We start from the raw sequence: 26,162 nt of genomic DNA on the forward strand, positions 1-26,162 counted from the left end.
CAGGATGCATCAGTAGCATGACATAACGTACGTCTGACTCATATACAGCCACGTGTTCTGTATGTGATTTACAGTACTGTCTACTTGCGATCGTTAATGGTAAACCTGAGAGGGCGAAGTTGCTGTAGGTCAGTTTTTCCACTGTTCTGTCAGGATGCTTCAGTTGCATGACATAACGTACGTCTGACTCATATACAGCCACGTGTTCTGTATGTGATTTACAGTACTGTCTACTTGCGATCGTTAATGGTAAACCTGAGAGGGCGAAGTTGCTGTAGGTCATTTTTTCCACTGTTCTGTCAGGATGCATCAGTTGCATGACATAACGTACGTCTGACTCATATACAGCCACGTGTTCTGTATGTGATTTACAGTACTGTCTACTTGCGATCGTTAATGGTAAACCTGAGAGGGCGAAGTTGCTGTAGGTCAGTTTTTCCACTGTTCTGTCAGGATGCATCAGTTGCATGACATAACGTACGTCTGACTCATATACAGCCACGTGTTCTGTATGTGATTTACAGTACTGTCTACTTGCGATCGTTAATGGTAAACCTGAGAGGGCGAAGTTGCTGTAGGTAATTTTTTCCACTGTTCTGTCAGGATGCATCAGTTGCATGACATAACGTACGTCTGACTCATATACAGCCACGTGTTCTGTATGTGATTTACAGTACTGTCTACTTGCGATCGTTAATGGTAAACCTGAGAGGGCGAAGTTGCTGTAGGTCAGTTTTTCCACTGTTCTGTCAGGATGCATCAGTTGCATGACATAACGTACGTCTGACTCATATACAGCCACGTGTTCTGTATGTGATTTACAGTACTGTCTACTTGCGATCGTTAATGGTAAACCTGAGAGGGCGAAGTTGCTGTAGGTCATTTTTTCCACTGTTCTGTCAGGATGCATCAGTTGCATGACATAACGTACGTCTGACTCATATACAGCCACGTGTTCTGTATGTGATTTACAGTACTGTCTACTTGCGATCGTTAATGGTAAACCTGAGAGGGCGAAGTTGCTGTAGGTCATTTTTTCCACTGTTCTGTCAGGATGCATCAGTTGCATGACATAACGTACGTCTGACTCATATACAGCCACGTGTTCTGTATGTGATTTACAGCACTGTCTACGTGCGATCGTTAATGGTAAACCTGAGAGGGCGAAGTTGCTGTAGGTCATTTTTTCCACTGTTCTGTCAGGATGCATCAGTTGCATGACATAACGTACGTCTGACTCATATACAGCCACGTGTTCTGTATGTGATTTACAGTACTGTCTACTTGCGATCGTTAATGGTAAACCTGAGAGGGCGAAGTTGCTGTAGGTAATTTTTTCCACTGTTCTGTCAGGATGCATCAGTTGCATGACATAACGTACGTCTGACTCATATACAGCCACGTGTTCTGTATGTGATTTACAGTACTGTCTACTTGCGATCGTTAATGGTAAACCTGAGAGGGCGAAGTTGCTGTAGGTCAGTTTTTCCACTGTTCTGTCAGGATGCATCAGTTGCATGACATAACGTACGTCTGACTCATATACAGCCACGTGTTCTGTATGTGATTTACAGTACTGTCTACGTGCGATCGTTAATGGTAAACCTGAGAGGGCGAAGTTGCTGTAGGTCATTTTTTCCACTGTTCTGTCAGGATGCATCAGTTGCATGACATAACGTACATCTGACTCATATACAGCCACGTGTTCTGTATGTGATTTACAGTACTGTCTACTTGCGATCGTTAATGGTAAACCTGAGAAGGCGAAGTTGCTGTAGGTAATTTTTTCCACTGTTCTGTCAGGATGCATCAGTTGCATGACATAACGTACGTCTGACTCATATACAGCCACGTGTTCTGTATGTGATTTACAGTACTGTCTACGTGCGATCGTTAATGGTAAACCTGAGAGGGCGAAGTTGCTGTAGGTCATTTCTTCCACTGTTCTGTCAGGATGCATCAGTTGCATGACATAACGTACGTCTGACTCATATACAGCCACGTGTTCTGTATGTGATTTACAGTACTGTCTACTTGCGATCGTTAATGGTAAACCTGAGAGGGCGAAGTTGCTGTAGGTCATTTTTTCCACTGTTCTGTCAGGATGCATCAGTTGCATGACATAACGTACGTCTGACTCATATACAGCCACGTGTTCTGTATGTGATTTACAGTACTGTCTACGTGCGATCGTTAATGGTAAACCTGAGAGGGCGAAGTTGCTGTAGGTCATTTCTTCCACTGTTCTGTCAGGATGCATCAGTTGCATGTCATAACGTACGTCTGACTCATATACAGCCACGTGTTCTGTATGTGATTTACAGTACTGTCTACTTGCTATCGTTAATGGTAAACCTGAGAGGGCGAAGTTGCTGTAGGTCATTTTTTCCACTGTTCTGTCAGGATGCATCAGTAGCATGACATAACGTACGTCTGACTCATATACAGCCACGTGTTCTGTATGTGATTTACAGTACTGTCTACTTGCGATCGTTAATGGTAAACCTGAGAGGGCGAAGTTGCTGTAGGTCAGTTTTTCCACTGTTCTGTCAGGATGCTTCAGTTGCATGACATAACGTACGTCTGACTCATATACAGCCACGTGTTCTGTATGTGATTTACAGTACTGTCTACTTGCGATCGTTAATGGTAAACCTGAGAGGGCGAAGTTGCTGTAGGTCATTTTTTCCACTGTTCTGTCAGGATGCATCAGTTGCATGACATAACGTACGTCTGACTCATATACAGCCACGTGTTCTGTATGTGATTTACAGTACTGTCTACTTGCGATCGTTAATGGTAAACCTGAGAGGGCGAAGTTGCTGTAGGTCAGTTTTTCCACTGTTCTGTCAGGATGCATCAGTTGCATGACATAACGTACGTCTGACTCATATACAGCCACGTGTTCTGTATGTGATTTACAGTACTGTCTACTTGCGATCGTTAATGGTAAACCTGAGAGGGCGAAGTTGCTGTAGGTAATTTTTTCCACTGTTCTGTCAGGATGCATCAGTTGCATGACATAACGTACGTCTGACTCATATACAGCCACGTGTTCTGTATGTGATTTACAGTACTGTCTACTTGCGATCGTTAATGGTAAACCTGAGAGGGCGAAGTTGCTGTAGGTCAGTTTTTCCACTGTTCTGTCAGGATGCATCAGTTGCATGACATAACGTACGTCTGACTCATATACAGCCACGTGTTCTGTATGTGATTTACAGTACTGTCTACTTGCGATCGTTAATGGTAAACCTGAGAGGGCGAAGTTGCTGTAGGTCATTTTTTCCACTGTTCTGTCAGGATGCATCAGTTGCATGACATAACGTACGTCTGACTCATATACAGCCACGTGTTCTGTATGTGATTTACAGTACTGTCTACTTGCGATCGTTAATGGTAAACCTGAGAGGGCGAAGTTGCTGTAGGTCATTTTTTCCACTGTTCTGTCAGGATGCATCAGTTGCATGACATAACGTACGTCTGACTCATATACAGCCACGTGTTCTGTATGTGATTTACAGCACTGTCTACGTGCGATCGTTAATGGTAAACCTGAGAGGGCGAAGTTGCTGTAGGTCATTTTTTCCACTGTTCTGTCAGGATGCATCAGTTGCATGACATAACGTACGTCTGACTCATATACAGCCACGTGTTCTGTATGTGATTTACAGTACTGTCTACTTGCGATCGTTAATGGTAAACCTGAGAGGGCGAAGTTGCTGTAGGTAATTTTTTCCACTGTTCTGTCAGGATGCATCAGTTGCATGACATAACGTACGTCTGACTCATATACAGCCACGTGTTCTGTATGTGATTTACAGTACTGTCTACTTGCGATCGTTAATGGTAAACCTGAGAGGGCGAAGTTGCTGTAGGTCATTTTTTCCACTGTTCTGTCAGGATGCATCAGTTGCATGACATAACGTACGTCTGACTCATATACAGCCACGTGTTCTGTATGTGATTTACAGTACTGTCTACGTGCGATCGTTAATGGTAAACCTGAGAGGGCGAAGTTGCTGTAGGTCATTTCTTCCACTGTTCTGCCAGGATGCATCAGTTGCATGACATAACGTACATCTGACTCATATACAGCCACGTGTTCTGTATGTGATTTACAGTACTGTCTACTTGCGATCGTTAACGGTAAACCTGAGAGGGCGAAGTTGCTGTAGGTCATTTTTTCCACTGTTCTGTCAGGATGCATCAGTTGCATGACATAACGTACGTCTGACTCATATACAGCCACGTGTTCTGTATGTGATTTACAGTACTGTCTACTTGCGATCGTTAATGGTAAACCTGAGAGGGCGAAGTTGCTGTAGGTAATTTCTTCCACTGTTCTGTCAGGATGCATCAGTTGCATGACATAACGTACATCTGACTCATATACAGCCACGTGTTCTGTATGTGATTTACAGTACTGTCTACTTGCCATCGTTAATGGTAAACCTCTGAGGGCGAAGTTGCTGTAGGTCATTTTTTCCACTGTTCTGTCAGGATGCATCAGTTGCATGACATAACGTACGTCTGACTCATATACAGCCACGTGTTCTGTATGTGATTTACAGTACTGTCTACTTGCGATCGTTAATGGTAAACCTGAGAGGGCGAAGTTGCTGTAGGTCATTTTTTCCACTGTTCTGTCAGGATGCATCAGTTGCATGACATAACGTACGTCTGACTCATATACAGCCACGTGTTCTGTATGTGATTTACAGTACTGTCTACGTGCGATCGTTAATGGTAAACCTGAGAGGGCGAAGTTGCTGTAGGTCATTTTTTCCACTGTTCTGTCAGGATGCATCAGTTGCATGACATAACGTACGTCTGACTCATATACAGCCACGTGTTCTGTATGTGATTTACAGTACTGTCTACTTGCGATCGTTAATGGTAAACCTGAGAGAGCGAAGTTGCTGTAGATCAGTTTTTCCACTGTTCTGTCAGGATGCATCAGTTGCATGACATAACGTACGTCTGACTCATATACAGCCACGTGTTCTGTATGTGATTTACAGTACTGTCTACTTGCCATCGTTAATGGTAAACCTGAGAGGGCGAAGTTGCTGTAGTTAATTTTTTCCACTGTTCTGTCAGGATGCATCAGTTGCATGACATAACGTACGTCTGACTCATATACAGCCACGTGTTCTGTATGTGATTTACAGTACTGTCTACGTGCGATCGTTAATGGTAAACCTGAGAGGGCGAAGTTGCTGTAGGTCATTTTTTCCACTGTTCTGTCAGGATGCATCAGTTGCATGACATAACGTACGTCTGACTCATATACAGCCACGTGTTCTGTATGTGATTTACAGTACTGTCTACTTGCGATCGTTAATGGTAAACCTGAGAGGGCGAAGTTGCTGTAGGTCATTTCTTCCACTGTTCTGTCAGGATGCATCAGTTGCATGACATAACGTACGTCTGACTCATATACAGCCACGTGTTCTGTATGTGATTTACAGTACTGTCTACGTGCGATCGTTAATGGTAAACCTGAGAGGGCGAAGTTGCTGTAGGTCATTTCTTCCACTGTTCTGTCAGGATGCATCAGTTGCATGACATAACGTACGTCTGACTCATATACAGCCACGTGTTCTGTATGTGATTTACAGTACTGTCTACTTGCGATCGTTAATGGTAAACCTGAGAGGGCGAAGTTGCTGTAGGTAATTTCTTCCACTGTTCTGTCAGGATGCATCAGTTGCATGACATAACGTACATCTGACTCATATACAGCCACGTGTTCTGTATGTGATTTACAGTACTGTCTACTTGCCATCGTTAATGGTAAACCTCTGAGGGCGAAGTTGCTGTAGGTCATTTTTTCCACTGTTCTGTCAGGATGCATCAGTTGCATGACATAACGTACGTCTGACTCATATACAGCCACGTGTTCTGTATGTGATTTACAGTACTGTCTACTTGCGATCGTTAATGGTAAACCTGAGAGGGCGAAGTTGCTGTAGGTCATTTTTTCCACTGTTCTGTCAGGATGCATCAGTTGCATGACATAACGTACGTCTGACTCATATACAGCCACGTGTTCTGTATGTGATTTACAGTACTGTCTACGTGCGATCGTTAATGGTAAACCTGAGAGGGCGAAGTTGCTGTAGGTCATTTTTTCCACTGTTCTGTCAGGATGCATCAGTTGCATGACATAACGTACGTCTGACTCATATACAGCCACGTGTTCTGTATGTGATTTACAGTACTGTCTACTTGCGATCGTTAATGGTAAACCTGAGAGAGCGAAGTTGCTGTAGATCAGTTTTTCCACTGTTCTGTCAGGATGCATCAGTTGCATGACATAACGTACGTCTGACTCATATACAGCCACGTGTTCTGTATGTGATTTACAGTACTGTCTACTTGCCATCGTTAATGGTAAACCTGAGAGGGCGAAGTTGCTGTAGTTAATTTTTTCCACTGTTCTGTCAGGATGCATCAGTTGCATGACATAACGTACGTCTGACTCATATACAGCCACGTGTTCTGTATGTGATTTACAGTACTGTCTACTTGCGATCGTTAATGGTAAACCTGAGAGGGCGAAGTTGCTGTAGGTCAGTTTTTCCACTGTTCTGTCAGGATGCATCAGTTGCATGACATAACGTACGTCTGACTCATATACAGCCACGTGTTCTGTATGTGATTTACAGTACTGTCTACTTGCGATCGTTAATGGTAAACCTGAGAGGGCGAAGTTGCTGTAGGTCATTTTTCCACTGTTCTGTCAGGATGCATCAGTTGCATGACATAATGTACGTCTGACTCATATACAGCCACGTGTTCTGTATGTGATTTACAGTACTGTCTACTTGCGATCGTTAATGGTAAACCTGAGAGGGCAAAGTTGCTGTAGGTAATTTTTTCCACTGTTCTGTCAGGATGCATCAGTTGCATGACATAACGTACGTCTGACTCATATACAGCCACGTGTTCTGTATGTGATTTACAGTACTGTCTACTTGCGATCGTTAATGGTAAACCTGAGAGGGCGAAGTTGCTGTAGGTCATTTTTTCCACTGTTCTGTCAGGATACATCAGTTGCATGACATAACGTACGTCTGACTCATATACAGCCACGTGTTTTGTATGTGATTTACAGTACTGTCTACGTGCGATTGTTAATGGTAAACCTGAGAGGGCGAAGTTGCTGTAGGTCATTTTTTCCACTGTTCTGTCAGGATGCATCAGTTGCATGACATAACGTACGTCTGACTCATATACAGCCACGTGTTCTGTATGTGATTTACAGTACTGTCTACTTGCGATCGTTAATGGTAAACCTGAGAGGGCGAAGTTGCTGTAGGTAATTTTTTCAACTGTTCTGTCAGGATGCATCAGTTGCATGACATAACGTACGTCTGACTCATATACAGCCACGTGTTCTGTATGTGATTTACAGTACTGTCTACTTGCGATCGTTAATGGTAAACCTGAGAGGGCGAAGTTGCTGTAGGTCATTTCTTCCACTGTTATGTCAGGATGCATCAGTTGCATGACATAACGTACGTCTGACTCATATACAGCCACGTGTTCTGTATGTGATTTACAGTACTGTCTACTTGCGATGGTTAATGGTAAACCTGAGAGGGCGAAGTTGCTGTAGGTAATGTTTTCCACTGTTCTGACAGGATGCATCAGTTGCATGACATAACGTACATCTGACTCATATACAGCCACGTGTTCTGTATGTGATTTACAGTACTGTCTACTTGCGATCGTTAATGGTAAACCTTTGAGGGCGAAGTTGCTGTAGGTCATTTTTTCCACTGTTCTGTCAGGATGCATCAGTTGCATGACATAACGTACGTCTGACTCATATACAGCCACGTGTTCTGTATGTGATTTACAGTACTGTCTACTTGCGATCGTTAATGGTAAACCTGAGAGAGCGAAGTTGCTGTAGATCAGTTTTTCCACTGTTCTGTCAGGATGCATCAGTTGCATGACATAACGTACGTCTGACTCATATACAGCCACGTGTTCTGTATGTGATTTACAGTACTGTCTACGTGCGATCGTTAATGGTAAACCTGAGAGGGCGAAGTTGCTGTAGGTCATTTCTTCCACTGTTCTGTCAGGATGCATCAGTTGCATGACATAACGTACGTCTGACTCATATACAGCCACGTGTTCTGTATGTGATTTACAGTACTGTCTACTTGCGATCGTTAATGGTAAACCTGAGAGGGCGAAGTTGCTGTAGGTCAGTTTTTCCACTGTTCTGTCAGGATGCATCAGTTGCATGACATAACGTACGTCTGACTCATATACAGCCACGTGTTCTGTATGTGATTTACAGTACTGCCTACTTGCGATCGTTAATGGTAAACCTGAGAGGGCGAAGTTGCTGTAGGTCAGTTTTTCCACTGTTCTGTCAGGATGCATCAGTTGCATGACATAATGTACGTCTGACTCATATACAGCCACGTGTTCTGTATGTGATTTACAGTACTGTCTACTTGCGATCGTTAATGGTAAACCTGAGAGGGCAAAGTTGCTGTAGGTAATTTTTTCCACTGTTCTGTCAGGATGCATCAGTTGCATGACATAACGTACGTCTGACTCATATACAGCCACGTGTTCTGTATGTGATTTACAGTACTGTCTACTTGCGATCGTTAATGGTAAACCTGAGAGGGCGAAGTTGCTGTAGGTCATTTTTTCCACTGTTCTGTCAGGATACATCAGTTGCATGACATAACGTACGTCTGACTCATATACAGCCACGTGTTCTGTATGTGATTTACAGTACTGTCTACGTGCGATCGTTAATGGTAAACCTGAGAGGGCGAAGTTGCTGTAGGTCATTTTTTCCACTGTTCTGTCAGGATTTATCAGTTGCATGACATAACGTACGTCTGACTCATATACAGCCACGTGTTCTGTATGTGATTTACAGTACTGTCTACGTGCGATCGTTAATGGTAAACCTGAGAGGGCGAAGTTGCTGTAGGTCATTTTTTCCACTGTTCTGTCAGGATGCATCAGTTGCATGACATAACGTACGTCTGACTCATATACAGCCACGTGTTCTGTATGTGATTTACAGTACTGTCTACTTGCGATCGTTAATGGTAAACCTGAGAGAGCGAAGTTGTTGTAGGTCAGTTTTTCCACTGTTCTGTCAGGATGCATCAGTTGCATGACATAACGTACGTCTGACTCATATACAGCCACGTGTTCTGTATGTGATTTACAGTACTGTCTACGTGCGATCGTTAATGGTAAACCTGAGAGGGCGAAGTTGCTGTAGGTCATTTTTTCCACTGTTCTGTCAGGATGCATCAGTTGCATGACATAACGTACGTCTGACTCATATACAGCCACGTGTTCTGTATGTGATTTACAGTACTGTCTACTTGCTATCGTTAATGGTAAACCTGAAAGGGCGAAGTTGCTGTAGGTAATTTTTTCCACTGTTCTGTCAGGATGCATCAGTTGCATGACATAACGTACGTCTGACTCATATACAGCCACGTGTTCTGTATGTGATTTACAGTACTGTCTACTTGCGATCGTTAATGGTAAACCTGAGAGGGCGAAGTTGCTGTAGGTCATTTTTTCCACTGTTCTGTCAGGATGCATCAGTTGCATGACATAACGTACGTCTGACTCATATACATCCACGTGTTCTGTATGTGATTTACAGTACTGTCTACGTGCGATCGTTAATGGTAAACCTGAGAGGGCGAAGTTGCTGTAGGTCATTTCTTCCACTGTTCTGTCAGGATGCATCAGTTGCATGACATAACGTACGTCTGACTCATATACAGCCACGTGTTCTGTATGTGATTTACAGTACTGTCTACGTGCGATCGTTAATGGTAAACCTGAGAGGGCGAAGTTGCTGTAGGTCATTTTTTCCACTGTTCTGTCAGGATGCATCAGTTGCATGACATAACGTACGTCTGACTCATATACAGCCACGTGTTCTGTATGTGATTTACAGTACTGTCTACTTGCGATCGTTAATGGTAAACCTGAGAGAGCGAAGTTGCTGTAGGTCAGTTTTTCCACTGTTCTGTCAGGATGCATCAGTTGCATGACATAACGTACGTCTGACTCATATACAGCCACGTGTTCTGTATGTGATTTACAGTACTGTCTACGTGCGATCGTTAATGGTAAACCTGAGAGGGCGAAGTTGCTGTAGGTAATTTTTTCCACTGTTCTGTCAGGATGCATCAGTTGCATGACATAACGTACGTCTGACTCATATACAGCCACGTGTTCTGTATGTGATTTACAGTACTGTCTACTTGCGATCGTTAATGGTAAACCTGAGAGGGCGAAGTTGCTGTAGGTCATTTCTTCCACTGTTCTGTCAGGATGCATCAGTTGCATGACATAACGTACGTCTGACTCATATACAGCCACGTGTTCTGTATGTGATTTACAGTACTGTCTACTTGCGATCGTTAATGGTAAACCTGAGAGGGCGAAGTTGCTGTAGGTCATTTTTTCCACTGTTCTGTCAGGATGCATCAGTTGCATGACATAACGTACGTCTGACTCATATACAGCCACGTGTTCTGTATGTGATTTACAGTACTGTCTACGTGCGATCGTTAATGGTAAACCTGAGAGGGCGAAGTTGCTGTAGGTCATTTCTTCCACTGTTCTGTCAGGATGCATCAGTTGCATGACATAACGTACGTCTGACTCATATACAGCCACGTGTTCTGTATGTGATTTACAGCACTGTCTACTTGCGATCTTTAATGGTAAACCTGAGAGGGCGAAGTTGCTGTAGGTCATTTCTTCCACTGTTCTGTCAGGATGCATCAGTTGCATGACATAACGTACGTCTGACTCATATACAGCCACGTGTTCTGTATGTGATTTACAGTACTGTCTACTTGCGATGGTTAATGGTAAACCTGAGAGGGCGAAGTTGCTGTAGGTAATGTTTTCCACTGCTCTGACAGGATGCATCAGTTGCATGACATAACGTACATCTGACTCATATACAGCCACGTGTTCTGTATGTGATTTACAGCACTGTCTACTTGCGATCGTTAATGGTAAACCTGAGAGGGCGAAGTTGCTGTAGGTCATTTTTTCCACTGCTCTGTCAGGATGCATCAGTTGCATGACATAACGTACGTTTGACTTATATACAGCCACGTGTTCTGTATGTGATTTACAGCACTGTCTACTTGCGATCGTTAATGGTAAACCTGAGAGGGTGAAGTTGCTGTAGGTCAGTTTTTCCATTGTTCTGTCAGGATGCATCAGTTGCATGACATAACGTACGTCTGACTCATATACAGCCACGTGTTCTGTATGTGATTTACAGCACTGCCTACTTGCGATCGTTAATGGTAAACCTGAGAGGGCGAAGTTGCTGTAGGTCAGTTTTTCTATTGTTCTGTCAGGATGCATCAGTTGCAGGACATAACATACGTCTGACTCATATACAGCCACGTGTTCTGTATGTGATTTACAGTACTGTCTACTTGCGATCGTTAATGGTAAACCTGAGAGGGCGAAGTTGCTGTAGGTCATTTTTTCCACTGTTCTGTCAGGATGCATCAGTTGCATGACATAATGTACGTCTGACTCATATACAGCCACGTGTTCTGTATGTGATTTACAGTACTGTCTACTTGCGATCGTTAATGGTAAACCTGAGAGGGCGAAGTTGCTGTAGGTCATTTCTTCCACTGTTCTGTCAGGATGCATCAGTTGCATGACATAACGTACGTCTGACTCATATACAGCCACGTGTTCTGTATGTGATTTACAGTACTGTCTACTTGCGATCGTTAATGGTAAACCTGAGAGGGCGAAGTTGCTGTAGGTCATTTTTTCCACTGTTCTGTCAGGATGCATCAGTTGCATGACATAACGTACGTCTGACTCATATACAGCCACGTGTTCTGTATGTGATTTACAGTACTGTCTACTTGCGATCGTTAATGGTAAACCTGAGAGGGCGAAGTTTCTGTAGGTAATTTTTTCCACTGTTCTGTCAGGATGCATCAGTTGCATGACATAACGTACGTCTGACTCATATACAGCCACGTGTTCTGTATGTGATTTACAGTACTGTCTCCTTGCGATCGTTAATGGTAAACCTGAGAGGGCGAAGTTGCTGTAGGTCATTTTTTCCACTGTTCTGTCAGGATGCATCAGTTGCATGACATAACATACGTCTGACTCATATACAGCCACGTGTTCTGTATGTGATTTACAGTACTGTCTACGTGCGATCGTTAATGGTAAACCTGAGAGGGCGAAGTTGCTGTAGGTCATTTTTTCCACTGTTCTGTCAGGATGCATCAGTTGCATGACATAACGTACGTCTGACTCATATACAGCCACGTGTTCTGTATGTGATTTACAATACTGTCTACGTGCGATCGTTAATGGTAAACCTGAGAGGGCGAAGTTGCTGTAGGTCAGTTTTTCCACTGTTCTGTCAGGATGCATCAGTTGCATGACATAACGTACGTCTGACTCATATACAGCCACGTGTTCTGTATGTGATTTACAGTACTGTCTCCTTGCGATCGTTAATGGTAAACCTGAGAGGGCGAAGTTGCTGTAAGTCATTTTTTCCACTGTTCTGTCAGGATGCATCAGTTGCATGACATAACGTACGTCTGACTCATATACAGCCACGTGTTCTGTATGTGATTTACAGTACTGTCTACGTGCGATCGTTAATGGTAAACCTGAGAGGGCGAAGTTGCTGTAGGTCATTTTTGCCACTGTTCTGTCAGGATGCATCAGTTGCATGACATAACGTACGTCTGACTCATATACAGCCACGTGTTCTGTATGTGATTTACAGTACTGTCTACGTGCGATCGTTAATGGTAAACCTGAGAGGGCGAAGTTGCTGTAGGTCATTTTTTCCACTGTTCTGTCAGGATGCATCAGTTGCATGACATAACGTACGTCTGACTCATATACAGCCACGTGTTCTATGTGATTTACAGTACTGTCTACTTGCGATCGTCAATGGTAAAGCTGAGAGGGCGAAGTTGCTGTAGGTCAGTTTTTCCATTGTTCTGTCAGGATGTATCAGTTGCATGACATAACGTATGTTTGACTCCTATACAGCCACGTGTTCTGTATGTGATTTACAGCACTGTGTACTTGCGATCGTATATGGTAAACTTGAGAGGGCGAATTTGCTTTAGGTCAGTTTTTCCATTGTTCTGTAAGGATGCATCAGTTGCATGACATAACGTACGTCTGACTCATATACAGCCACGTGTTCTGTATGTGATTTACACTACTGTCTACTTGCGATCGTTAATGGTAAACCTGAGAGGGTGAAGTTGCTGTAGGTCATTTTTTCCACTGTTCTGTCAGGATGCATCAGTTGCATGACATAACGTACGTCTGACTCATATACAGCCACGTGTTCTGTATGTGATTTACAGTACTGTCTACTTGCGATCGTTAATGGTAAACCTGAGAGGTCGAAGTTGCTGTAGGTCAGTTTTTACATTGTTCTGTCAGGATGCATCAGTTGCATGACATAACGTACGTTTGACTCATATACAGCCACGTGTTCTGTATGTGATTTACAGCACTGTCTACTTGCGATCGTTAATGGTAAACCTGAGAGGGTGAAGTTGCTGTAGGTGTGTTTTTCCATTGTTCTGTCAGGATGCATCAGTTGCATGACATAACGTACGTCTGACTCATATACAGCCACGTGTTCTGTATGTGATTTACAGCACTGTCTACTTGCGATCGTTAATGGTAAACCTGAGAGGGCGAAGTTGCTGTAGGTCATTTTTTCTACTGCTCTGTCAGGATGCATCAGTTGCATGTCATAACGTACGTTTGACTCATATACAGCCACGTGTTCTGTATGTGATTTACAGCACTGTCTACTTGCGATCGTTAATGGTAAACCTGAGAGGGCGAAGTTGCTGTAGGTAAGTTTTTCCATTGTTCTGTCAGGATGCATCAGTTGCATGACATAACGTATGTCTGACTCATATACAGCCACGTGTTCTGTATGTGATTTACAGCACTGTCTACTTGCGATCGTTAATGGTAAACCTGAGAGGGTGAAGTTGCTGTAGGTCAGTTTTTCCATTGTTCTGTCAGGATGCATCAGTTGCATGACATAACGTACGTCTGACTCATACACAGCCACGTGTTCTGTATGTGATTTACAGCACTGCCTACTTGCGATCGCTAATGGTAAACCTGAGAGGGCGAAGTTGCTGTAGGTCAGTTTTTCTATTGTTCTGTCAGGATGCATCAGTTGCATGACATAACATACGTCTGACTCATATACAGCCACGTGTTCTGTATGTAGTTTACAGTACTGTCTACTTGCGATCGTTAATGGTAAACCTGAGAGGGCGAAGTTGCTGTAGGTCATTTTTTCCACTGTTCTGTCAGGATGCATCAGTTGCATGACATAACGTATGTTTGACTCATATACAGCCACGTGTTCTGTATGTGATTTACAGCACTGTCTACTTGCAATCGTTAATGGTAAACCTGAGAGGGCGAAGTTGCTGTAGGTCAGTTTTTCCATTGTTCTGTCAGGATGCATCAGTTGCATGACATAACGTACGTTTGACTCATATACAGCCACGTGTTCTGTATGTGATTTACAGTACTGTCTACTTGCGACCGTTAATGGTAAACCTGAGAGGGCGAAGTTGCTGTAGGTCATTTTTTCCACTGTTCTGTCAGGATGCATCAGTTGCATGACATAACGTACGTTTGACTCATATATAGCCACGTGTTCTGTATGTGATTTACAGCACTATCTACTTGCGATCGTTAATGGTAAACCTGAGAGGGCGAAGTTGCTGTAGGTCAGTTTTTTCCACTGTTCTGTCAGGATGCATCAGTTGCATGACATAACGTACGTTTGACTCATATACAGCCACGTGTTCTGTATGTGATTTACAGTACTGTCTACTTGCGATCGTTAATGGTAAACCTGAGAGGGCGAAGTTGCTGTAGGTCATTTTTTCCACTGTTCTGTCAGGATGCTTCAAATGCATGACATAACGTACGTTTGACTCATATACAGCCACGTGTTCTGTATGTGATTTACAGTACTGTCTACTTGCGATCGTTAATGGTAAACCTGAGAGGGCGAAGTTGCTGTAGGTCAGTTTTTCCATTGTTCTGTCAGGATGCATCAGTTGCATGACATAACGTACGTCTGACTCATATACAGCCACGTGTTCTGTACGTGATTTACAGTACTGTCTACTTGCGATCGTTAATGGTAAACCTGAGAGGGCGAAGTTGCTGTAGGTCATTTCTTCCACTGTTCTGTCAGGATGCATCAGTTGCATGACATAACGTACATCTGACTCATATACAGCCACGTGTTCTGTATGTGATTTACAGTACTGTCTACTTGCCATCGTTAATGGTAAACCTCTGAGGGCGAAGTTGCTGTAGGTCATTTTTTCCACTGTTCTGGCAGGATGCATCAGTTGCATGACATAACGTACGTCTGACTCATATACAGCCACGTGTTCTGTATGTGATTTACAGTACTGTCTACTTGCGATCGTTAATGGTAAACCTGAGAGGGCGAAGTTGCTGTAGGTCATTTTTTCCACTGTTCTGTCAGGATGCATCAGTTGCATGACATAACGTACGTCTGACTCATATACAGCCACGTGTTCTGTATGTGATTTACAGTACTGTCTACGTGCGATCGTTAATGGTAAACCTGAGAGGGCGAAGTTGCTGTAGGTCATTTTTTCCACTGTTCTGTCAGGATGCATCAGTTGCATGACATAACGTACGTCTGACTCATATACAGCCACGTGTTCTGTATGTGATTTACAGTACTGTCTACTTGCGATCGTTAATGGTAAACCTGAGAGAGCGAAGTTGCTGTAGATCAGTTTTTCCACTGTTCTGTCAGGATGCATCAGTTGCATGACATAACGTACGTCTGACTCATATACAGCCACGTGTTCTGTATGTGATTTACAGTACTGTCTACGTGCGATCGTTAATGGTAAACCTGAGAGGGCGAAGTTGCTGTAGGTCATTTCTTCCACTGTTCTGTCAGGATGCATCAGTTGCATGACACAACGTACGTCTGACTCATATACAGCCACGTGTTCTGTATGTGATTTACAGTACTGTCTACTTGCGATCGTTAATGGTAAACCTGAGAGGGCGAAGTTGCTGTAGGTCAGTTTTTCCACTGTTCTGTCAGGATGCATCAGTTGCATGACATAACGTACGTCTGACTCATATACAGCCACGTGTTCTGTATGTGATTTACAGTACTGTCTACTTGCGATCGTTAATGGTAAACCTGAGAGGGCGAAGTTGCTGTAGGTCATTTTTCCACTGTTCTGTCAGGATGCATCAGTTGCATGACATAATGTACGTCTGACTCATATACAGCCACGTGTTCTGTATGTGATTTACAGTACTGTCTACTTGCGATCGTTAATGGTAAACCTGAGAGGGCAAAGTTGCTGTAGGTAATTTTTTCCACTGTTCTGTCAGGATGCATCAGTTGCATGACATAACGTACGTCTGACTCATATACAGCCACGTGTTCTGTATGTGATTTACAGTACTGTCTACTTGCGATCGTTAATGGTAAACCTGAGAGGGCGAAGTTGCTGTAGGTCAGTCTTTCCACTGTTCTGTCAGGATACATCAGTTGCATGACATAACGTACGTCTGACTCATATACAGCCACGTATTTTGTATGTGATTTACAGTACTGTCTACGTGCGATCGTTAATGGTAAACCTGAGAGGGCGAAGTTGCTGTAGGTCATTTTTTCCACTGTTCTGTCAGGATGCATCAGTTGCATGACATAACGTACGTCTGACTCATATACAGCCACGTGTTCTGTATGTGATTTACAGTACTGTCTACTTGCGATCGTTAATGGTAAACCTGAGAGGGCGAAGTTGCTGTAGGTCATTTTTTCCACTGTTCTGTCAGGATGCATCAGTTGCATGACATAACGTACGTCTGACTCATATACAGCCACGTGTTCTGTATGTGATTTACAGTACTGTCTACTTGCGATCGTTAATGGTAAACCTGAGAGGGCGAAGTTGCTGTAGGTCATTTCTTCCACTGTTCTGTCAGGATGCATCAGTTGCATGACATAACGTACGTCTGACTCATATACAGCCACGTGTTCTGTATGTGATTTACAGTACTGTCTACTTGCGATGGTTAATGGTAAACCTGAGAGGGCGAAGTTGCTGTAGGTAATGTTTTCCACTGTTCTGACAGGATGCATCAGTTGCATGACATAACGTACATCTGACTCATATACAGCCACGTGTTCTGTATGTGATTTACAGTACTGTCTACTTGCGATCGTTAATGGTAAACCTGAGAGGGCGAAGTTGCTGTAGGTCATTTTTTCCACTGTTCTGTCAGGATGCATCAGTTGCATGACATAACGTACGTCTGACTCATATACAGCCACGTGTTCTGTATGTGATTTACACTACTGTCTACGTGCGATCGTTAATGGTAAACCTGAGAGGGCGAAGTTGCTGTAGGTCATTTTTTCCACTGTTCTGTCAGGATGCATCAGTTGCATGACATAACGTACGTCTGACTCATATACAGCCACGTGTTCTGTATGTGATTTACAGTACTGTCTACTTGCGATCGTTAATGGTAAACCTGAGAGAGCGAAGTTGCTGTAGATCAGTTTTTCCACTGTTCTGTCAGGATGCATCAGTTGCATGACATAACGTACGTCTGACTCATATACAGCCACGTGTTCAGTATGTGATTTACAGTACTGTCTACGTGCGATCGTTAATGGTAAACCTGAGAGGGCGAAGTTGCTGTAGGTCATTTCTTCCACTGTTCTGTCAGGATGCATCAGTTGCATGACATAACGTACGTCTGACTCATATACAGCCACGTGTTCTGTATGTGATTTACAGTACTGTCTACTTGCGATCGTTAATGGTAAACCTGAGAGGGCGAAGTTGCTGTAGGTCAGTTTTTCCACTGTTCTGTCAGGATGCATCAGTTGCATGACATAACGTACGTCTGACTCATATACAGCCACGTGTTCTGTATGTGATTTACAGTACTGTCTACTTGCCATCGTTAATGGTAAACCTGAGAGGGCGAAGTTGCTGTAGGTCAGTTTTTCCACTGTTCTGTCAGGATGCATCAGTTGCATGACATAATGTACGTCTGACTCATATACAGCCACGTGTTCTGTATGTGATTTACAGTACTGTCTACTTGCGATCGTTAATGGTAAACCTGAGAGGGCAAAGTTGCTGTAGGTAATTTTTTCCACTGTTCTGTCAGGATGCATCAGTTGCATGACATAACGTACGTCTGACTCATATACAGCCACGTGTTCTGTATGTGATTTACACTACTGTCTACGTGCGATCGTTAATGGTAAACCTGAGAGGGCGAAGTTGCTGTAGGTCATTTTTTCCACTGTTCTGTCAGGATGCATCAGTTGCATGACATAACGTACGTCTGACTCATATACAGCCACGTGTTCTGTATGTGATTTACAGTACTGTCTACTTGCGATCGTTAATGGTAAACCTGAGAGAGCGAAGTTGCTGTAGATCAGTTTTTCCACTGTTCTGTCAGGATGCATCAGTTGCATGACATAACGTACGTCTGACTCATATACAGCCACGTGTTCTGTATGTGATTTACAGTACTGTCTACGTGCGATCGTTAATGGTAAACCTGAGAGGGCGAAGTTGCTGTAGGTCATTTCTTCCACTGTTCTGTCAGGATGCATCAGTTGCATGACATAACGTACGTCTGACTCATATACAGCCACGTGTTCTGTATGTGATTTACAGTACTGTCTACTTGCGATCGTTAATGGTAAACCTGAGAGGGCGAAGTTGCTGTAGGTCAGTTTTTCCACTGTTCTGTCAGGATGCATCAGTTGCATGACATAACGTACGTCTGACTCATATACAGCCACGTGTTCTGTATGTGATTTACAGTACTGTCTACTTGCGATCGTTAATGGTAAACCTGAGAGGGCGAAGTTGCTGTAGGTCAGTTTTTCCACTGTTCTGTCAGGATGCATCAGTTGCATGACATAATGTACGTCTGACTCATATACAGCCACGTGTTCTGTATGTGATTTACAGTACTGTCTACTTGCGATCGTTAATGGTAAACCTGAGAGGGCAAAGTTGCTGTAGGTAATTTTTTCCACTGTTCTGTCAGGATGCATCAGTTGCATGACATAACGTACGTCTGACTCATATACAGCCACGTGTTCTGTATGTGATTTACAGTACTGTCTACTTGCGATCGTTAATGGTAAACCTGAGAGGGCGAAGTTGCTGTAGGTCATTTTTTCCACTGTTCTGTCAGGATACATCAGTTGCATGACATAACGTACGTCTGACTCATATACAGCCACGTGTTCTGTATGTGATTTACAGTACTGTCTACGTGCGATCGTTAATGGTAAACCTGAGAGGGCGAAGTTGCTGTAGGTCATTTTTTCCACTGTTCTGTCAGGATGCATCAGTTGCATGACATAACGTACGTCTGACTCATATACAGCCACGTGTTCTGTATGTGATTTACAGTACTGTCTACGTGCGATCGTTAATGGTAAACCTGAGAGGGCGAAGTTGCTGTAGGTCATTTTTTCCACTGTTCTGTCAGGATGCATCAGTTGCATGACATAACGTACGTCTGACTCATATACAGCCACGTGTTCTGTATGTGATTTACAGTACTGTCTACTTGCGATCGTTAATGGTAAACCTGAGAGAGCGAAGTTGCTGTAGGTCAGTTTTTCCACTGTTCTGTCAGGATGCATCAGTTGCATGACATAACGTACGTCTGACTCATATACAGCCACGTGTTCTGTATGTGATTTACAGTACTGTCTACGTGCGATCGTTAATGGTAAACCTGAGAGGGCGAAGTTGCTGTAGGTCATTTTTTCCACTGTTCTGTCAGGATGCATCAGTTGCATGACATAACGTACGTCTGACTCATATACAGCCACGTGTTCTGTATGTGATTTACAGTACTGTCTACTTGCTATCGTTAATGGTAAACCTGAAAGGGCGAAGTTGCTGTAGGTAATTTTTTCCACTGTTCTGTCAGGATGCATCAGTTGCATGACATAATGTACGTCTGACTCATATACAGCCACGTGTTCTGTATGTGATTTACAGTACTGTCTACTTGCGATCGTTAATGGTAAACCTGAGAGGGCGAAGTTGCTGTAGGTCATTTTTTCCACTGTTCTGTCAGGATGCATCAGTTGCATGACATAACGTACGTCTGACTCATATACAGCCACGTGTTCTGTATGTGATTTACAGTACTGTCTACGTGCGATCGTTAATGGTAAACCTGAGAGGGCGAAGTTGCTGTAGGTCATTTCTTCCACTGTTCTGTCAGGATGCATCAGTTGCATGACATAACGTACGTCTGACTCATATACAGCCACGTGTTCTGTATGTGATTTACAGTACTGTCTACGTGCGATCGTTAATGGTAAACCTGAGAGGGCGAAGTTGCTGTAGGTCATTTTTTCCACTGTTCTGTCAGGATGCATCAGTTGCATGACATAACGTACGTCTGACTCATATACAGCCACGTGTTCTGTATGTGATTTACAGTACTATCTACTTGCGATCGTTAATGGTAAACCTGAGAGAGCGAAGTTGCTGTAGGTCAGTTTTTCCACTGTTATGTCAGGATGCATCAGTTGCATGACATAACGTACGTCTGACTCATATACAGCCACGTGTTCTGTATGTGATTTACAGTACTGTCTACGTGCGATCGTTAATGGTAAACCTGACAGGGCGAAGTTGCTGTAGGTAATTTTTTCCACTGTTCTGTCAGGATGCATCAGTTGCATGACATAACGTACGTCTGACTCATATACAGCCACGTGTTCTGTATGTGATTTACAGTACTGTCTACTTGCGATCGTTAATGGTAAACCTGAGAGGGTGAAGTTGCTGTAGGTCATTTTTTCCACTGTTCTGTCAGGATGCATCAGTTGCATGACATAACGTACGTCTGACTCATATACAGCCACGTGTTCTGTATGTGATTTACAGTACTGTCTACTTGCGATCGTTAATGGTAAACCTGAGAGGGCGAAGTTGCTGTAGGTCATTTTTTCCACTGTTCTGTCAGGATGCATCAGTTGCATGACATAACGTACGTCTTACTCATATACAGCCACGTGTTCTGTATGTGATTTACAGTACTGTCTACGTGCGATCGTTAATGGTAAACCTGAGAGGGCGAAGTTGCTGTAGGTCATTTCTTCCACTGTTCTGTCGGGATGCATTAGTTGCATGACATAACGTACGTCTGACTCATATACAGCCATGTGTTCTGTATGTGATTTACAGTACTGTCTACTTGCGATCGTTAATGGTAAACCTGAGAGGGCGAAGTTGCTGTAGGTCATTTTTTCCACTGTTCTGTCAGGATGCATCTGTTGCATGACATAACGTACGTCTGACTCATATACAGCCACGTGTTCTGTATGTGATTTACAGCACTGTCTACGTGCGATCGTTAATGGTAAACCTGAGAGGGCGAAGTTGCTTTACGTCATTTTTTCCACTGTTCTGTCAGGATGCATCAGTTGCATGACATAACGTACGTCTGACTCATATACAGCCACGTGTTCTGTATGTGATTTACAGTACTGTCTTCTTGCGATCGTTAATGGTAAACCTGAGAGGGCGAAGTTGCTGTAGGTCATTTTTTCCACTGTTCTGTCAGGATGCATCAGTTGCATGACATAACGTACGTCTGACTCATATACAGCCACGTGTTCTGTATGTGATTTACAGTACTGTCTACTTGCGATCGTTAATGGTAAACCTGAGAGGGCGAAGTTGCTGTAGGTCATTTCTTCCACTGTTCTGTCAGGATGCATCAGTTGCATGACATAACGTACGTCTGACTCATATACAGCCACGTGTTCTGTATGTGATTTACAGTACTGTCTACTTGCGATCGTTAATGGTAAACCTGAGAGGGCGAAGTTGCTGTAGGTCATTTTTTCCACTGTTCTGTCAGGATGCATCAGTTGCATGACATAACGTACGTCTGACTCATATACAGCCACGTGTTCTGTATGTGATTTACAGTACTGTCTACTTGCGATCGTTAATGGTAAACCTGAGAAGGCGAAGTTTCTGTAGGTAATTTTTTCCACTGTTCTGTCAGGATGCATCAGTTGCATGACATAACGTACGTCTGACTCATATACAGCCACGTGTTCTGTATGTGATTTACAGTACTGTCTACTTGCGATCGTTAATGGTAAACCTGAGAGGGCGAAGTTGCTGTAGGTCATTTTTTCCACTGTTCTGTCAGGATGCATCAGTTGCATGACATAACGTACGTCTGACTCATATACAGCCACGTGTTCTGTATGTGATTTACAGTACTGTCTACGTGCGATCGTTAATGGTAAACCTGAGAGGGCGAAGTTGCTGTAGGTAATTTTTTCCACTGTTCTGTCAGGATGCATCAGTTGCATGACATAACGTACGTCTGACTCATATACAGCCACGTGTTCTGTATGTGATTTACAGTACTGTCTACTTGCGATCGTTAATGGTAAACCTGAGAGGGCGAAGTTGCTGTAGGTCATTTTTTCCACTGTTCTGTCAGGATGCATCAGTTGCATGACATAACGTACGTTTGACTCATATACAGCCACGTGTTCTGTATGTGATTTACAGCACTGTCTACTTGCGATCGTTAATGGTAAACCTGAGAGGGCGAAGTTGCTGTAGGTCATTTCTTCCACTGTTCTGTCAGGATGCATCAGTTGCATGACATAACGTACGTCTGACTCATATACAGCCACGTGTTCTGTATGTGATTTACAGTACTGTCTACTTGCGATGGTTAATGGTAAACCTGAGAGGGCGAAGTTGCTGTAGGTAATGTTTTCCACTGTTCTGACAGGATGCATCAGTTGCATGACATAACGTACATCTGACTCATATACAGCCACGTGTTCTGTATGTGATTTACAGCACTGTCTACTTGCGATCGTTAATGGTAAACCTGAGAGGGCGAAGTTGCTGTAGGTCATTTTTTCCACTGCTCTGTCAGGATGCATCAGTTGCATGACATAACGTACGTTTGACTCATATACAGCCACGTGTTCTGTATGTTATTTACAGCACTGTCTACTTGCGATCGTTAATGGTAAACCTGAGAGGGCGAAGTTGCTGTAGGTAAGTTTTTCCATTGTTCTGTCAGGATGCATCAGTTGCATGACATAACGTATGTCTGACTCATATACAGCCACGTGTTCTGTATGTGATTTACAGCACTGTCTACTTGCGATCGTTAATGGTAAACCTGAGAGGGTGAAGTTGCTGTAGGTCAGTTTTTCCATTGTTCTGTCAGGATGCATCAGTTGCATGACATAACGTACGTCTGACTCATATACAGCCACGTGTTCTGTATGTGATTTACAGCACTGCCTACTTGCGATCGTTAATGGTAAACCTGAGAGGGCGAAGTTGCTGTAGGTCAGTTTTTCTATTGTTCTGTCAGGATGCATCAGTTGCATGACATAACATACGTCTGACTCATATACAGCCACGTGTTCTGTATGTGATTTACAGTACTGTCTACTTGCGATCGTTAATGGTAAACCTGAGAGGGCGAAGTTGCTGTAGGTCATTTTTTCCACTGTTCTGTCAGGATGCATCAGTTGCATGACATAATGTACGTCTGACTCATATACAGCCACGTGTTCTGTATGTGATTTACAGTACTGTCTACTTGCCATCGTTAATGGTAAACCTGAGAGGGCGAAGTTGCTGTAGGTCATTTCTTCCACTGTTCTGTCAGGATGCATCAGTTGCATGACATAACGTACGTCTGACTCATATACAGCCACGTGTTCTGTATGTGATTTACAGTACTGTCTACTTGCGATCGTTAATGGTAAACCTGAGAGGGCGAAGTTGCTGTAGGTCATTTTTTCCACTGTTCTGTCAGGATGCATCAGTTGCATGACATAACGTATGTCTGACTCATATACAGCCACGTGTTCTGTATGTGATTTACAGTACTGTCTACTTGCGATCGTTAATGGTAAACCTGAGAGGGCGAAGTTTCTGTAGGTAATTTTTTCCACTGTTCTGTCAGGATGCATCAGTTGCATGACATAACGTACGTCTGACTCATATACAGCCACGTGTTCTGTATGTGATTTACAGTACTGTCTACTTGCGATCGTTAATGGTAAACCTGAGAGGGCGAAGTTGCTGTAGGTCATTTTTTCCACTGTTCTGTCAGGATGCATCAGTTGCATGACATAACGTACGTCTGACTCATATACAGCCACGTGTTCTGTATGTGATTTACAGTACTGTCTACGTGCGATCGTTAATGGTAAACCTGAGAGGGCGAAGTTGCTGTAGGTCATTTTTTCCACTGTTCTGTCAGGATGCATCAGTTGCATGACATAACGTACGTCTGACTCATATACAGCCACGTGTTCTGTATGTGATTTACAATACTGTCTATGTGCGATCGTTAATGGTAAACCTGAGAGGGCGAAGTTGCTGTAGGTAATTTTTTCCACTGTTCTGTCAGGATGCATCAGTTGCATGACATAACGTACGTCTGACTCATATACAGCCACGTGTTCTGTATGTGATTTACAGTACTGTCTCCTTGCGATCGTTAATGGTAAACCTGAGAGGGCGAAGTTGCTGTAGGTCATTTTTTCCACTGTTCTGTCAGGATGCATCAGTTGCATGACATAACGTATGTCTGACTCATATACAGCCACGTGTTCTGTATGTGATTTACAGTACTGTCTACGTGCGATCGTTAATGGTAAACCTGAGAGGGCGAAGTTGCTGTAGGTCATTTTTGCCACTGTTCTGTCAGGATGCATCAGTTGCATGACATAACGTACGTCTGACTCATATACAGCCACGTGTTCTGTATGTGATTTACAGTACTGTCTACGTGCGATCGTTAATGGTAAACCTGAGAGGGCGAAGTTGCTGTAGGTCATTTTTTCCACTGTTCTGTCAGGATGCATCAGTTGCATGACATAACGTACGTCTGACTCATATACAGCCACGTGTTCTGTATGTGATTTACAGTACTGTCTACTTGCGATGGTTAATGGTAAACCTGAGAGGGCGAAGTTGCTGTAGGTCATTTTTTCCACTGTTCTGTCAGGATGCATCAGTTGCATGACATAACGTACGTTTGACTCATATACAGCCACGTGTTCTGTATGTGATTTACAGCACTGTCTACTTGCGATCGTTAATGGTAAACCTGAGAGGGCGAAGTTGCTGTAGGTCATTTCTTCCACTGTTCTGTCAGGATGCATCAGTTGCATGACATAACGTACGTCTGACTCATATACAGCCACGTGTTCTGTATGTGATTTACAGTACTGTCTACTTGCGATGGTTAATGGTAAACCTGAGAGGGCGAAGTTGCTGTAGGTAATGTTTTCCACTGTTCTGACAGGATGCATCAGTTGCATGACATAACGTACATCTGACTCATATACAGCCACGTGTTCTGTATGTGATTTACAGCACTGTCTACTTGCGATCGTTAATGGTAAACCTGAGAGGGCGAAGTTGCTGTAGGTCATTTTTTCCACTGCTCTGTCAGGATGCATCAGTTGCATGACATAACGTACGTTTGACTCATATACAGCCACGTGTTCTGTATGTGATTTACAGCACTGTCTACTTGCGATCGTTAATGGTAAACCTGAGAGGGCGAAGTTGCTGTAGGTAAGTTTTTCCATTGTTCTGTCAGGATGCATCAGTTGCATGACATAACGTATGTCTGACTCATATACAGCCACGTGTTCTGTATGTGATTTACAGCACTGTCTACTTGCGATCGTTAATGGTAAACCTGAGAGGGTGAAGTTGCTGTAGGTCAGTTTTTCCATTGTTCTGTCAGGATGCATCAGTTGCATGACATAACGTACGTCTGACTCATATACAGCCACGTGTTCTGTATGTGATTTACAGCACTGCCTACTTGCGATCGTTAATGGTAAACCTGAGAGGGCGAAGTTGCTGTAGGTCAGTTTTTCTATTGTTCTGTCAGGATGCATCAGTTGCATGACATAACATACGTCTGACTCATATACAGCCACGTGTTCTGTATGT

Source organism: Schistocerca gregaria, chromosome 2 (genome assembly GCF_023897955.1).
Source record: "Schistocerca gregaria isolate iqSchGreg1 chromosome 2, iqSchGreg1.2, whole genome shotgun sequence".
Taxonomy (NCBI): Eukaryota; Metazoa; Arthropoda; class Insecta; order Orthoptera; family Acrididae; genus Schistocerca; species Schistocerca gregaria.